Below are 15,263 nucleotides of genomic sequence, written 5' to 3' on the forward strand. Positions count from 1 at the left end.
AAACACCTCTCAGTTTTCAAGTGCCTCTTGCTATATTTCTTCATTTCAAAGGATTTATTGTTTTATTTCCTTGGCTGTAATGGTTGGGTCCTAGCGTAACAGGCTTATTTTGATATTTTCTCCATGGTTTATTTCAATAACAGCTGACTCTACCTTTGAATGATGGTCAGCAAACAGGAAAACAGTGGGTGTCCTATTTTGCCTTTTCCTTCTCAGCACCTGCAATGGATCATTTCATCATTGATGACAGCGTGTGGAATCTAAATACTGACTTGGAAGAGAGTCCTTCCTCCCTCCGTCTGAGGAACACTGGGAGTACCGAGCTATCCACTGTAGTTAAAAAAAATTTTTTTTCTTTTTTTCAAACAATCTCAAAACAAACCACAAAAGCCTGAACTTCTAAGATGTGAATCTCAGTAATGACATGAATTAGAAACAAGCGGTGGACACACAAGCATACCCTTCAGGTTTAGGCAATTAAGCAGGATCCAGAGCATGGGTTGCTTTCTAATTACTGACTGAACTGGAATTTGGGTATAAATGATGGATAAACACTGCATCCTGTAGCGTGGTGGGCTACAGTCCATGGGGTTGAAAAGAGTTGGACACAACTGAGCGAGTAACACTTTCACTTTCAAATGCTGCATGCTAGAATTCCTACTTCTTCATAGTTTTCCAAGAACACTGCTCCCAGCCCTGCCAACCTCATAGGATTTTACTAGAGTGTGATCACACCGTAGGCAGAGATACAATAAAGGTGATACAGCCATTTGTAACTGGAAAATTATGTAGGGTGTCTATGGAGTAACATGTTTTCTAGGCTTATTTGAAGGTGGGACAGAGATATTAAACTGAAGCATTGGAGGTGGTGTTTCCTGCTACTTGTTTTATGGGCTTCATGCTTATGCCCCGGGGAGTTTCCTTGACCTGTAAATGTCTGTCTTAGGAAGGCCAGTATAAATCTCTCAGTCCCTGCTGCAGTTTGCAGACCCCTAAATATACCTTTTATTTTCATACACCCCAAATTTATTGAAGTCATGATTCTACAAGCAACAAAATTAGGTATTTAAGGATCTTTTCAATAAATTGGCTATGTCCAATTATTTAACTGGATATCCATTCAGATCAGATCAGATCAGATCAGTTGCTCAGTCGTGTCTGACTCTTTGCGACCCCATGAATCGCAGCATGCCAGGCCTCCCTGTCCATCACCAACTCCTGGAGTTCACTGAGACTCATGTCCATCGAGTCAGTGATGCCATCCAGCCATCTCATCCTCTGTCGTCCCCTTCTCCTCCTGCCCCCAATCCCTCCCAGCATCAGGGTCTTTTCCAATGAATCAACTCTTCGAATGAGGTGGCCAAAGTACTGGAGTTTCAGCTTTAGCATCATTCCTTCCAAAGAAATCCCAGGGCTGATCTCCTTCAGAATGGACTGATTGGATCTCCTTGTAGTCCAAGGGACTCTCAAGAGTCTTCTCCAACACCACAGTTCAAAAGCATCAATTCTTCGGTGCTCAGCCTTCTTCATAGTCCAACTCTCACATCCATACATGACCACAGGAAAAACCATAGCCCTGACTAGATGAACCTTTGTTGGTAAAGTAATGTCTCTGCTTTTGGATATACTATCTAGGTTGGTCATAACTTTCCTTCCAAGGAGTAAGCATCTTTTAATTTCATGGCTGCAGTCACCATCTGTAGTGATTTTGGAGCCCAGAAAAATAAAGTCTGACACTGTTTCCACTGTTTCCCCATCTATTTCCCATGAAGTGGTGGGACCGGATGCCATGATCTTCGTTTTCTGAATGTTGAGCTTTAAGCCAACTTTTTCACTCTCCACTTTCACCTTCATCAGGAGGCTTTTGAGTTCCTCTTCACTTTCTGCCATAAGGGTGGTGTCATCTGCATATCTGAGGTGATTGATATTTCTCCCGGCAATCTTGATTCCAGCTTGTGTTTCTTCCAGTCCAGCATTTCTCATGATGTACTCTGCATAGAAGTTAAATAAACAGGGTGACAATATACAGCCTTGATGAACTCCTTTTCCTATTTGGAACCAGTCTGTTGTTCCATGTTCAGTTCTAACTGTTGCTTCCTGACCTGCATACAAATTTCTCAAGAGGCAGATCAGGTGGTCTGGTATTCCCATCTCTTTCAGAATTTTCCACAGTTTATTGTGATCCACACAGTCAAAGGCTTTGGCATAGTCAATAAAGCAGAAATAGATGCTTTTCTGGAACTCTCTTGCTTTTTCCATGATCCAGCAGATGTTGGCAATTTGATCTCTGGTTCCTCTGCCTTTTCTAAAACCAGCTTGAACATCAGGAAGTTCACGGTTCACATATTGCTGAAGCCTGGCTTGGAGAATTTTGAGCATTATTTTACTAGCGTGTGAGATGAGTGCAATTGTGCAGTAGTTTGAGCATTCTTTGGCATTGCCTTTCTTTGCGATTGGAATGAAAACTGACCTTTTCCAGTCCTGTGGCCACTGCTGAGTTTTCCAAATTTGCTGGCATATTGAGTGCAGCACTTTCACAGCATCATCTTTCAGGATTTGGAATAGCTCAACTGGAATTCCATCACCTCCACTAGCTTTGTTCGTAGTGATGCTTTCTAAGGCCCACTTGACTTCACCTTCCAGGATATCTGGCTCTAGGTCAGTGATCACACCATCGTGATTATCTGGGTCAAAAAGCTCTTTTTTGTACAGTTCTTCTGTGTATTCTTGCCATCTCTTCTTAATATCTTCTGTTTCTGTTAGGTCCATACCATTTCTGTCCTTTATTGAGCCCATCTTTGCATGAAATGTTCCTTTGGTATCTCTGATTTTCTTGAAGAGATCCCTAGTCTTTCCCATTCTGTTGTTTTCCTCTATTTCTTTGCATTGATCACTGAAAAAGGCTTTCTTATCTCTTCTTGCTATTCTTTGGAACTCTGCATTCAGATGTTTATATCTTTCCTTTTCTCCTTTGCTTTTTGCTTCTCTTCTTTTCACAGCTATTTGTAAGGCCTCCCCAGACAGCCATTTTGCTTTTTGCATTTCTTTTCCATGGGGATGGTCTTGATCCCTGTCTCCTGTACAATGTCACGAACCTCATTCCATAGTTCATCAGGCACTCTATCTATCAGATCTAGGCCCTTAAATCTATTTCTCACTTCCACTGTATAATCATAAGGGATTTGATTTAGGCCATACCTGAATGGTCTAGTGGTTTTCCCTACTTTCTTCAATTTCAGTCTGAATTTGGCAATAAGGAGTTCATGGTCTGAGCCACAGTCAGCTCCTGGTCTTGTTTTTGCTGACTGTATAGAGCTTCTCCATCTTTGGCTGCAAAGAATATAATCAATCTGATTTCGGTGTTGACCATCTGCTGATGTCCATTTGTAGAGTCTTCTCTTGTGTTGTTGGAAGAGGGTGTTTGTTATGATCAGTGCATTTTCTTGGCAAAACTCTATTAGCCTTTGCCCTGCTTCATTCTGTATTCCAAGGCCAAATTTGCCTGTTACTCCAGGTGTTTCTTGACTTCCTACTTTTGCATTCCAGTCCCCTATAATGAAAAGGACATCTCTTTTGGGTGTTAATTCTAAAAGGTCTTGTAGGTCTTCATAGAATCGTTCAACTTCAGCTTCTTCAGTGTTACTGGTTGGGGCATAGACTTAGATTACTGTGATATTGAATGGTATGCCTTGGAAACGAACAGAGATCATTCTGTCGTTTTTGAGATTGCATCCAAGTACTGCATTTCAGACTCTTTTGTTGACCATGATGGCCACTCCATTTCTTCTGAGGGATTCCTGCCCGCAGTGGTAGATATAATGGTCATCTGAGTTAAATTCACCCATTCCAGTCCATTTCAATTCGCTGATTCCTAGAATGTCAACATTCACTCTTGCCATCTCTTGTTTGACCACTTCCAAGTTGCCTTGATTCATGGACCTGACATTCCAGATTCCTATGCAATATTGCTCTTTACAGCATCGGACCTTGCTTCTATCACCAGTCACATCCACAGCTGGGTATTATTTTTGCTTTAGCTCCATCCCTTCATTCTTCCTGGAGTTATTTCTCCACTGATCTCCAGTGGCATATTGGGCACCTACTGACCTGGGGAGTTTTTCTTTCAGTATCCTATCATTTTGCCTTTTCATACTGTTCATGGGGTTCTCAAGGCAAGAATACTGAAGTGGTTTGCCATTCCCTTCTCCAGTGGACCACATTCTGTCAAATCTCTCCACCATACTTTTTAATATATATAAGATCTCAAAAGAAAATTAAAACCATCTGAAAGAAAATGTTAACAAAGAATAAACTGAGTGCTCAGACACAAATAGTTTCTTCACTTTTGATTTGTTTTTGAAATATCATTAGGCAGAAGCAATAATGTTCTCAGAACCCATGGTGGTAACTCTACCTGGCCTGGTCGTTCAGAAACAGTCTTTAGGAGAGTCAGGCATCATCCAGCTGTAGGAGGAGAGTCTTCATTCCACAGATTCACTCTTTGTGATCAGTGGAAATAGCCTCCTAACTTCTTGGCATTCTTCTACCCTTGACCTGCAAACTAACCTCAACACAGCAGCCAGACATGATCATTTAATAACATCAGGTCATGTGATGCTACTCAGTACATCCAAATGGCAGCCCATTTCATTAGAGTGAAAGCCAGGAGGCAAGTGATGAACTGCTTTGTGAGTTACTGTAGAGAAAGATTTGCCAAGTGTTTTGTGGATACTTACCACATGATCTCCAGCTTTTCAACCCGAGTTAGTAATTTATTTCTCTTCTATCCAAAATCTAACTATAAATCAATGACTTACTCTAAGTTTTTGATGAAAACATTCAACTTTTATCTTATATTAGTTGGTGTAACAATAGTTGCTATAAAAGGTAAGTTTGAAACCTCTATGGTTCAACACTGTACAAGCTTACTTTTTATTTTGACCATGCCACGCACCTTGTGGGATCTTAGCTCCCCAACCAGGGATTGAACATGGGACACAGCAGTGAAAGCCCAGAATCCTAACCACTAGGCCTCCGGGGAATTCCTAACACTTACTTCTTATTGCCAGAATCCTTTGGATCTCTTCCTGGTTGGTCAACCTTCCACATGGTCAATTAGGAACCCAGGCTCCCTCACCCTTGTGGCTCCTCCCTACTCTAGGTTCTTGGTGTCTCTCCATTCAGGTGTGAGGAAAGAAAGTTGACATATTTTGCTACAATATTTTGGCCAAAAACTCACTGGTTGAAATTCAGATACTTCATTACACTTGACTACAAAGGATGTTTGAAAATGCAGTGTGTGCCCAAGAGGAAGAGGAAATAGATTTGTCAGTCAGCTAGTAGGCTCTGCCATACCTATCTGCCATTTTTTTCTGTTAGTTAGTAGACCATATAGCCTATTATTATTATTTCCTGATTGTTTTGGTCTTGCTCATAAATAGCCATCATGATTGGATATTGTGATATATTCTTGGGTAGGCAGCAGAGGAGAAGGAGCAAGTCTCTAGAGTCAGAAATATCTGGGTTTACATAATAGCTGGACACTTAGCTGTGTGCCTTTGGCCAAGTTATTTAACCTTCTGATCATTAAGTACACCTGTCCAAGAAGACATAAAAAGCTGGTCTCATGAGAGGGCTGAAAAGGAAACATATCAGAGAGCAAAACAGCATCAGTGAAGAGCACAGATCTTGCAGGCAGCCTGCTTGGGTTTGAATTCTGACCGTGTCCCCTAATTTGTTAGGTGATCTTGAATGAGCTTCAATTTCCTCATATGTAAAATGGAGATCATAATATTACATACCTTATACAAGTATTGGAGGGAATTAAATGAATTAATACATGCAAGGCATTCAGAATAGTGCATGAAACATAGAGTGTTAGCTCTCATTTGAGAGTATTTGGTGCGTCTTACAGGCTCTTGTTAAGTGGCCTTCTTTCCTGGTTATTGCTTGACATGGGTTGCTCTTTTTCAGAAACTGTTAAAGACTGAAAACCCCCAAAGATCTCCCAAAAGTGCTCTTCAGGGGTAAGATTTCAAGCACATTATTGGGATGTCAAGGAGCTGTTTGTGTAGAGAACCTTGCCAAATGGCCACCTGCTTTGATTACTGCAACATTGGTTCTGGGTCCTGGCGGTAATTGCTCAAGAGAATACATTGACTCAGAGCTCTTCCAGAATGATTAAAAAAAATGTGTGATGCCAAGTTAAATAGCACAGGACTCATTACCAATTTGGGTGGACAATGGTGGGGGGAGGTTATCTGGGGTGTTAGGCTCATCTAAGTAAAAGATTGCAGTCTGAAATATGTTTAAAGAGAAATATAATTAGAATAATGGGACAACATAATGGGAAATCAATGCTATTAATGTAATTGCTAATTACTACATTAGAACATTTATCCAAATCTCTTCTCCTTAAAGCTAAAAACATGAAATTAAGTCACCACAGTAGACAATTTGTATAGAGGGACTCAGGGATTTTGGATTACTTTGGAAAATCTGCCCAGAACAATTTGTCATTGTACCAAACATCAAGCTGGATTGTCTCAGTTTCAAGAAGAGAATGTGCATGAGAGGACCCATGTATTCACTCTATTCATCTCGGTCATTTTAGGTCTCATAGGCTCTGGGCATTAAGACTTTGCTGTTTGAAATGGACTTTTTCCCTCCTTCCCTTAGAAGTGTTGGTTTATTGAAAGTGGGGTTTTTGGGTCATGTCACAAAGCTAGGATTCTGAGTGTCATGAATACCCCCTTGGGAGGGGTGAAGAGCTTGGACCAATTTGGGATTGTTTGAAGTGAGGTGGACAGTGCAGCATTTCCTGGCAGAGAGACCAGAGGTATCACTTTAAGCTGAAGGAAATGTGACAACCCAAGTAGCCTGGAGAGTGGGGTTAAAGGCCGGATGATTCTATTTGAAGTTTTTGTTGTTGTTTTGTGGCTAAGTCATGTCCAACTCTTTGCAACACCATGGACTGAGCCTGCCAGGCTCCCCTGTACATGGGATTCTCCAGGCAAGAATACTGGAGTAAGTTGCCATTTCCTTCTCCAGGGTATCTTCTTGACCCAGAGATCAAACCTGTGTCTGCAGCATCTCCTACATTGCAGGCAGAGTTTTTTTTTTTTTTTTTTTTACCTCTGAGCTACTGGAGAAGCCCTGGTTTATTTTGAAGTATCTGGATACAATGCAGATTCTGTCCCTTCTGTGTCAATGTGAGTTGAGGCTGGAGTCCAGGGAGTGTCCCATTTGGGGGAATGCAAGTAGTTTGGAAGTAATGTGTCAGTCTGGGGACAAAGAGCAGGAGGCTTAGAAATCTCAACTAAATGGTGGGGATAGAGCTTGTTTTCTTTTTAATTGTGGGGAAATACAAATAATGTAAAATTTGCCATTTTTAAAGCATACAATTCAGTGGCATTAATCATATACATAATGTTATGAAACTTTACTATTTCCAAAACTTTTCATCATTCCAAACAGAAACTCTGTAATCATTAAGCAATGATTCTCTATTCTCTCCTCCCTCTAGCCCTTGATAACCTCTAATCTAATTTCTATTTCTATGAAAGGTAGTGAAAGTGTTAGTTGCTCAGTCGTGTCTGACTCTTTGTGACACCATGAACTATAGCCCGCCAGGCTCCTTTGTCTATGGAATTTTTCAGGCAAGAATACTGGAATGGGTTGCCATGCCCTCCCCCAGGGGATCTTCTCTACCCAGCAATCGAACAAGGTCTACTGCATTGTAGGTGGATTCTTTACCGTCTGAGCCACCAGGGTTAGGGTTAGGGTTAGAGTTAATGTTTGCCTAATTCCAATATTTCATATAAATGGGATCATAAAATATTTCTCCTATTGTCCTTTTTTGTGTCTGAGTTATGTCAAATAGCATAGTATTTTCAGTGTTCATCTATGTTGCAACATGTGTCAGAATCTTTTTTTTTAGGATGAAATTTTATATATATATATATATATATATATATATATATATATAAAATATATCTATATACATACACAATATGCCATGTGCTGTGTACTGTGCTTAGTCATCAGTCACATCCGACTCCTTGCGACCCTTTGGACTGTGGCCCACAAGATATATATTACATTATATAGCAGTTCAGTTCAGTCGCTCAGTTGTGTCCGACTCTGCGACCCCATGGACTGTAGCACACAAGTCCTCCCTGTCCATCACCAACTCTTGGAGCTTACTTAAACTCATGTCCATTGAGTTGGTGATGCCATCCAACCATCTCATCCTCTGTCATCCCCTTCTTCTCTTGCCTTCAGTCTTTCCCAGTATTAGGGTCTTTTCCAGTGAGTAAGCTTTTCACATTAGGTGGTCAAAGTATTGGAGTTTCAGCTTCAGCATCAGTCCTTCTAATCAATATTTAGGACTGATCTCCTTTAGGATTGACTAGTTGGATCTCCTTGCTGTCCAAGGGACTCTTAAGAGTCTTCTCCAACACTACAGTTCAAAAGCATCAGTTCTTTGGTGTTCAGCTTTCTTTATAGTCCAACTCTCACATCCATACATGACTACTGATATGTGTGTGTATACACACACACACACACACACACACAATAAACTGCAATTTGCTGCATTTTGTTTATCCATTCGTCTATCAATGGATAGTCAAGTTGTTTCCTCATTTTGGCTACTGTGAATAATGCTGTATGAACACTGGTATGGGGCTTCCCTCATAGCTCAGTCGGTAAAGAATCTGCCTGCAATGCAGGAGACCTGGGTTCATTTCCTGGGTTGGGAAGATCCTCTGGAGAAGGAAATGGCAACCTTCTCCAGTCTTCTCACCTGGAGAATACCATGGACAGAGGAGCCTGGCAGCCTACAGTCCATGGGATTGCAAGAGTCGGACACGACTTAGCGACTAAACCACCACATGAACACTGGTGTACAGGTGTCTGTTTGAGTCTCTGCTTTCAATTCTTTGGAGTATATACCTAGGAGTGAAATTGCTGGGTCATATGGTAATTTGTGTGTGGCTTCTTGAGGAATAGCCGAACTGTTTTCCTGGAGTTGTTCTTGACATCTGTGAATGTGGTGACAGGTTGCAGAGATGGGGATGAGGTCTGACACCAGGATATGGAGTGGAAGGGAGGAAACTGGACCCCAAGAGTGCAGCAGAAGCCCCAGGAGGTGGTCTGGCCACGCACAGCGCTTGCGTTTCTAACACATTCTCAAGCGTGGTGTGTGGACCTGTCTTGGCTTCACCTGGGTACTGACTAGACCTGAAGCATCTCAGGGCCTGACCCAGAAGTATTTGTTTGTGCTTCTCTATCTTAAATGTGTATGGACATATTTCCTGGGCATCTTGTTAATGCATGTATTCTGAGTGGAGTAGTCTGAGAGTCTGTAGTTCCAACATACTCTCAGGTGATGTTGGGCCTGTTGATCTGGGAACTATACCTTGAAGAATAAATGAGTGTCAATACTATCTGTGTATGGGAATCACCTTGTGAACTTTTCAAACATCCCAACGCTCGAGCCCAACCACAGAGGTTCTAATGTAATTGGTTTGGGGTGGGCCCTGGCATTATTTCAGTAATGTTACTCACGAGAGGCTACCATGCAGCCAGGGTTGGAACTCTTCTGGGTTTGCACGTTGTCCTATCTCTTGCACAGGTGTCCTCCTTCCCTCCTCTCTTTCCAAACTCTCCTGCTTAAAGCTGAGTCAGACTCCCAGCTGACTGACCTCTCTAACCTCTGCTTATCATTCCCATTGCCTCCAGATGGATCCTTCTCAAGCTAGTGCCGAACAGACTGCACCCTTGCAAAAACCTTCAGTGACTCCCCATTGCCCGCCATGAATAAGCAAGATTATGCACCTATCCTGTAAGTCTCTTCTTGGGGTAGCTCCAACCTACTTTACCAGCCATGTTTCCCTCTTTACTGAACCCTGTATCTCAGAAAGACTAATTTCTGTCCTCTGAATAGACCATGGATTTTCCTGTTTCTTTGATTTTGCTTGGGTTGACTCTCCATCTGGTTAACCTTTTCTGCGTATCTGTCAATCAAGGACCATCCCTGTTTTTTACTTCCTCTATGAAAGCCTTTATTGATCTTTGCAACTGATGTAATCCTTTTTCCTCTAGCACTTTGTTTCTTATAGCATTTTTCTTTTAAAATTTATTTTATTGGAGGATAATTGCTTTACAACATTGGGTTGTTTTCTGCCATACATCGACATAAATCAGCCATAGATATACACATGCTCCCTCCCTCTTGAACCTCCCTCCTGCCTCCACCCCACCCCATCCCTCTAGGTTGTCACAGAGCACTGGGTTTGATCTCTCTGCATCATACAGCAAATTCCCACTGATTATCTATTGTACATATGGTAATATGTAAATAGTATCAATGCTAGTCTCTCAGTTTATCTCACTTTCTCCTTCCCTTGGCTTCCCTGGTGGCTCAGTGGTAAAGAATCCACCTGTTGATGCAGGAGATGAAAAGAAACTCAGGTTCAATCTTTGAGGAAGATGCCCTGTAAGAGGAAATGGTAACCCACTCCAGTATTCTTGCCTGGAAAATTCCATGGACAGAGGAACCTGGTGGGCTACAGTCCATGGGGTCTCAAAGAGTTGGACGTGACTGAGTGACTGAGCACGAGCACTCCTTTCCTCACTGTGTCTGCAAGTCTGTTCTCTGTGTCTGCATCTCTATTGCTGCCCTGCAAACAGGTTCATCAGTACCATCTTTCTAGATCCCATATATATGCACTAATATACCATATTTGTTTTTCTCTTTCTAATTGTCTTATAGCCTTTTCCCCCTTGTATTTCTGGGATTTACATTCTGCTCTCATCCTTCTTATTGGACTGCAAACTCTCTGAGGGCATGTCTCTTATTTTTTATCTTTGATCCTCTGCTGATCCTACTCAGTGTCAGGCACATAGTAGGTGTCCACAACAATTTGTTAAATTGTATTTGATTGAGTAATTTGTCTGCATGTTGTTAATTCAGTTTTGACCTCTCTGTGGTATACTGATATTTTAATTTCTCTGCCTGACATTTAGTAAATCTAAATTTACTAAAGGGATTTTACTTCAATGCTTTCCTGAAAGCTCTAAATGTTCTTTATAAAACATGGACTATAGCTTACACAGTGTCTTCAGAAGTTTGCAGTGTTCACCGTGTACCAGTTTGTTAGCATTTTGGCTTCATTGTATCTTGAGATGGCATGGGATCTTGTAGGAAGTCAGAGGCGATGCTCATTCCACTTTCAAAGACTCATTATGTTCCCCAAACTTTGGAATGCGGTGGTAATGAGCCGTGATTCTAGGAAGCCTATCCAGCTCTGACTCCTGCTCACTGTTTGGGTGGGAACTTCTTTGGTAGTTAAGTGGTCATGGGACTTGGGAGGTAAGTCAATCATGTCCCCAGCAGTAGCTGGCAATCCTATAGGAACAATTATAAGGAATCCCCTCTCATTTGGCACAATGAGATGTGAACGTTTTCTAACTGGCTAATTAGCATAGTTATCATTTTTCGCCAAAATGTCAATGTGTAGGACTTAATTAGCCTGCCCTAACATTGTAGGATAACTTCTTAGTCTGTCAGCATTTTCAGATTTTGGAAGAATGCTGGGAACTATCGCCTACATACTTGCATAAACTTTTAAGACTTCTAGAAAAATTACTATGACAAACAGGTAAAGTCTCCAGGAATAACATGTTCTAAGTTAGATGGGTGGAAGAGTTGTGATCAAAGAACTATTTAATCATCGGGAAGTCTGAAAAAAAAGGCCTTTACATCCATTGTTCTTATTTCTACATTTCAGGACTGAGATGGTTCAGATGTTGCAATCTCTGTTTTAGACACCTTAGGTTTCTAGTAGCAGAACTTGATTCCATCTGGTTAAGCTGCATGAGAATTTATTGCCAAGCTATTGGGTAATGCACAGAGTGAAGGAGACTCTAAATAGCTCAGTCATGCAATGTAGGAGACCAGGGAAGCTTCTAGGACATAGGTAGTAGGAACGAGGGGGCTGTCTCCTCAGGATTCTGCTGGGAAATTGAACATGTTTCAAATAGTTTTATAGTAAGTCTCCTACATATGAAGCTTCAAGTTTCAAACTTTCAAAGATGTGAACATTCCATCAACGTCAGACTGAGTGAAAACGCAACTTGCCCTGCATCTCCTATTGCTGATGGTCCTTCAGCTCTACCATCTCCCACCTCCTCTCCTTCCTCCAGTCAGTAACTCTTCTTGCTTCTTCACTTGAAGCCAGCCCCTGTATGCCATCTGTTGTACTGTACTACTGTACTTTTCAAGGCACTGCACTGTAGTACTGTATGATTAAAAATGTCTTTATTTTTCGTGTTTGTTTTTTATGTGTTATTTGTGTGAAAAGCATTATAAACCTGTTATAGTACAGTACTATATAGCCGATTATGTTAGTTAGGTACCTAGTCTAACTTTGTTGGACTTACCAACAAACTGGACTTACAAACATGGTCTTGGAACAGAACTTCTGTGTATATAGGGGACTTACGGTAGTTCTTTTGGATTTCCAAGGAAAGAGGTTTGGATTGGCCTGTCTTGGGTCATGGAATAGGTCTAATAGCATCCCCTCAAAATTCATGTTCACTCATAGCTTCAAAATGTGTGACCTTATTTAGACTAAGTGTTTTTACAGATGTAATTGGGCTTCCCAGGTGGTGCTAGTGATAAAGAACCCGCCTGGCATTGCAGCACCGTAGGAGGCATAAGAGACGCAGGGTTTAATCTCTGGGTGGGGAAGATCCCCTGGAGAAAGAAATGGCAACCCACTCCAGTATTTTTGACTGGAGAATTCCATGAACAGAGGAGCCTTGTGGGCTACAGTTCGTAGAGTCTCAAAGAGTTGGACATGACTGAAGCGACTTGGCACACGCACACAGATATAATTAAGGAAAGGGTGGAAATGTAGCCATACAACACATCTAACTTGGTTAGAGTGGGCCCTGCATCTGACAAGAGTGTCTTTATGAGAGTCAGAAAAGGAGACACAGGGACATAGAAAAGAAGGTGATGTGAAAATGGAGGCAGAGACAGGAGTGATGTGTCTACAAGCTGAGGAACACCAACATGGGCAACAACCATCTTTAGATGGGAGGGAGACAAGGGGTGGTTGCTCCTCAGAGCCTCCAGAGAGAACCAAGCCCGCTGCAGCCGGATTGTGGACTGGGGTCCTCTGTGAGAAAATTCGTTGTCATTACTTGAGTCATCAAGTTTGTGGTGATTTGTTTCAGGAAACAAATACAGGCCATATGTCCGTTTCTGTCCAGGAGAAGTTGACACTTTAACTGGCACCCTCACTGTAACTGTGTGCAGTGGGTTAGAGGAACTTCCCAAAAGCAGATCCAGTGGTGTCATCAAAGAAAAGAACATGGATCAGGGCATTGCAGGAATATTCATACAGTCCTATTTTCCCTGAGGCCTGGGGGATAAGAATGGGAAATGTGCCGTCTGGCACCTGCCTCAAGTATAATGTAAAGCACATCCTCTGAGTTTGCAAAATTACAGCTAGGAACACTACAGGCCTTTTGAAGGAGGATTAGTGGCATTGTTGGCATTGGTGGGGGTGGGGTGGTGGTGCAGAAGATATAGCAGACAGTGTATAGGACAAAACTCTCATTTTTATGGTAGGGAAGAGATGCATGTTCGCATACGATATGGGTCAGAAAGAAAACTGAAATGAATGAAAATTTACTGTTGTATTAATTAAAAGATCATTCACTGGAATCATGATCCCACCTGATTCTTGATTGGGACATTGTGACAAACGTGGGTTGATACTCAAAAAGATAAATTCTAGCCTGTGTGCAGAAAAATCACAATGGGCTGAGTGGACATTGTCAATCTTGTTTGAGTGACTCTGTATTTCATTCCCCTTGGAGAAGGCGATGGCACCCCACTCCAGAACTCTTGCTTGGAAAATCCCATGGACGGAGGAGCCTGGTAGGCTGCAGTCCATGGGGTCGCGAAGAGTCGGACACGACCGATCGACTTCACTTTCACTTAAGTTATTAAGTATCTGGTGGCCAAAGAGATATCTTTGCATTCCTTTCCTTTGCAATTCCAACAACAACAACAACATCAAGCTAATATTTACTGAGGGTTTCCTTTGAGCCAAAACCATGCGGAATGTAGCATATGCAGCATTTTATTTAATCCTCAAACAGCTTGATATTGTTGATACTGCTAGCGGCTCTGATCTTATAGTGTGGAAATGAAGGTCTAGACAGGTTAGGTAACCTGCCTAAGGTCATGTAACTGGGAATGGCTGATGCTAAGATTCAAACTCCAGAGTCTTGACCTCAGACACTAAATTCTTTAACTCTTTAGCTATTATGTATATCCTCACTGTATCTATGTCATTTCATTAAAGAATTAACTACTTTTTTGGTTGTTGCTATGATCTTTTCTTTAAAAACCTATACACCTTGCTCATGGGGCATGTTCCTTGAAAACTTTCAAATGTCAGTGGAATGAGCTAGAACTTTCTTTGCACAACGAAGTGTACTGTCTGCTAAGCTAATCTCTTTCCTACTGGGAAATATGTATAATAATGAACTGGTTTAGCTAGACTGAAAATCAATCATTAAGGCCACTGATGATGCTAAAAGAAAATCAAAAGCAGTTAGCATACAAATTAAAGTGATTCCCTATAACTCTATTTGGGACAAATTTCCTGAATCCCACCAATAAATCAAGGTTGTGGAAGCTCAGTTATAAAGGAAGATAGGTTGAACAATCTTCCTGTTACAAACAAGCTATATGTAACTATGTATCTATCAGCTAGTTATTCAGGTCTAATTTAGGAATGTGCAAGTAAACATGGCCAAATATATTTAAATACACTTGCATTCAAAATTGCCAAGTAGTGCTCTGCATTGACATAACCAAATTATTTCTGGAATCTTTAAAGTCTGTTTTCTGTAACTATGATTAGAAATTCTTTGCTGTAAGGAAAATAATTTGCAAACATTTTTGTTGCTGTTGTTCAGTTGCTAAGACGTGTCTGACTCTTTGAGACTCCAAGGACTGCAGTACACCAGGCTTCCCTTCCTTCACTGTCTCCCGGAGTTTGCTCAGACTCATGTCCATTGAATTGATGATGCCATCCAACCATTTCATCCTGTGCTGCCTCCTCCTCCTGCCCTTAATCTTTCTCAGCAACATACCCCCACTTTTTCCGTTCTTTGAGGTTAATTTTTGTTGTTTGTTAATGGAGGGCTTTTTGAATTCATGGGACCCTTTCAGA

This window comes from Bos mutus, chromosome 5 (genome assembly GCF_027580195.1).
Source record: "Bos mutus isolate GX-2022 chromosome 5, NWIPB_WYAK_1.1, whole genome shotgun sequence".
Lineage (NCBI taxonomy): Eukaryota > Metazoa > Chordata > Mammalia > Artiodactyla > Bovidae > Bos > Bos mutus.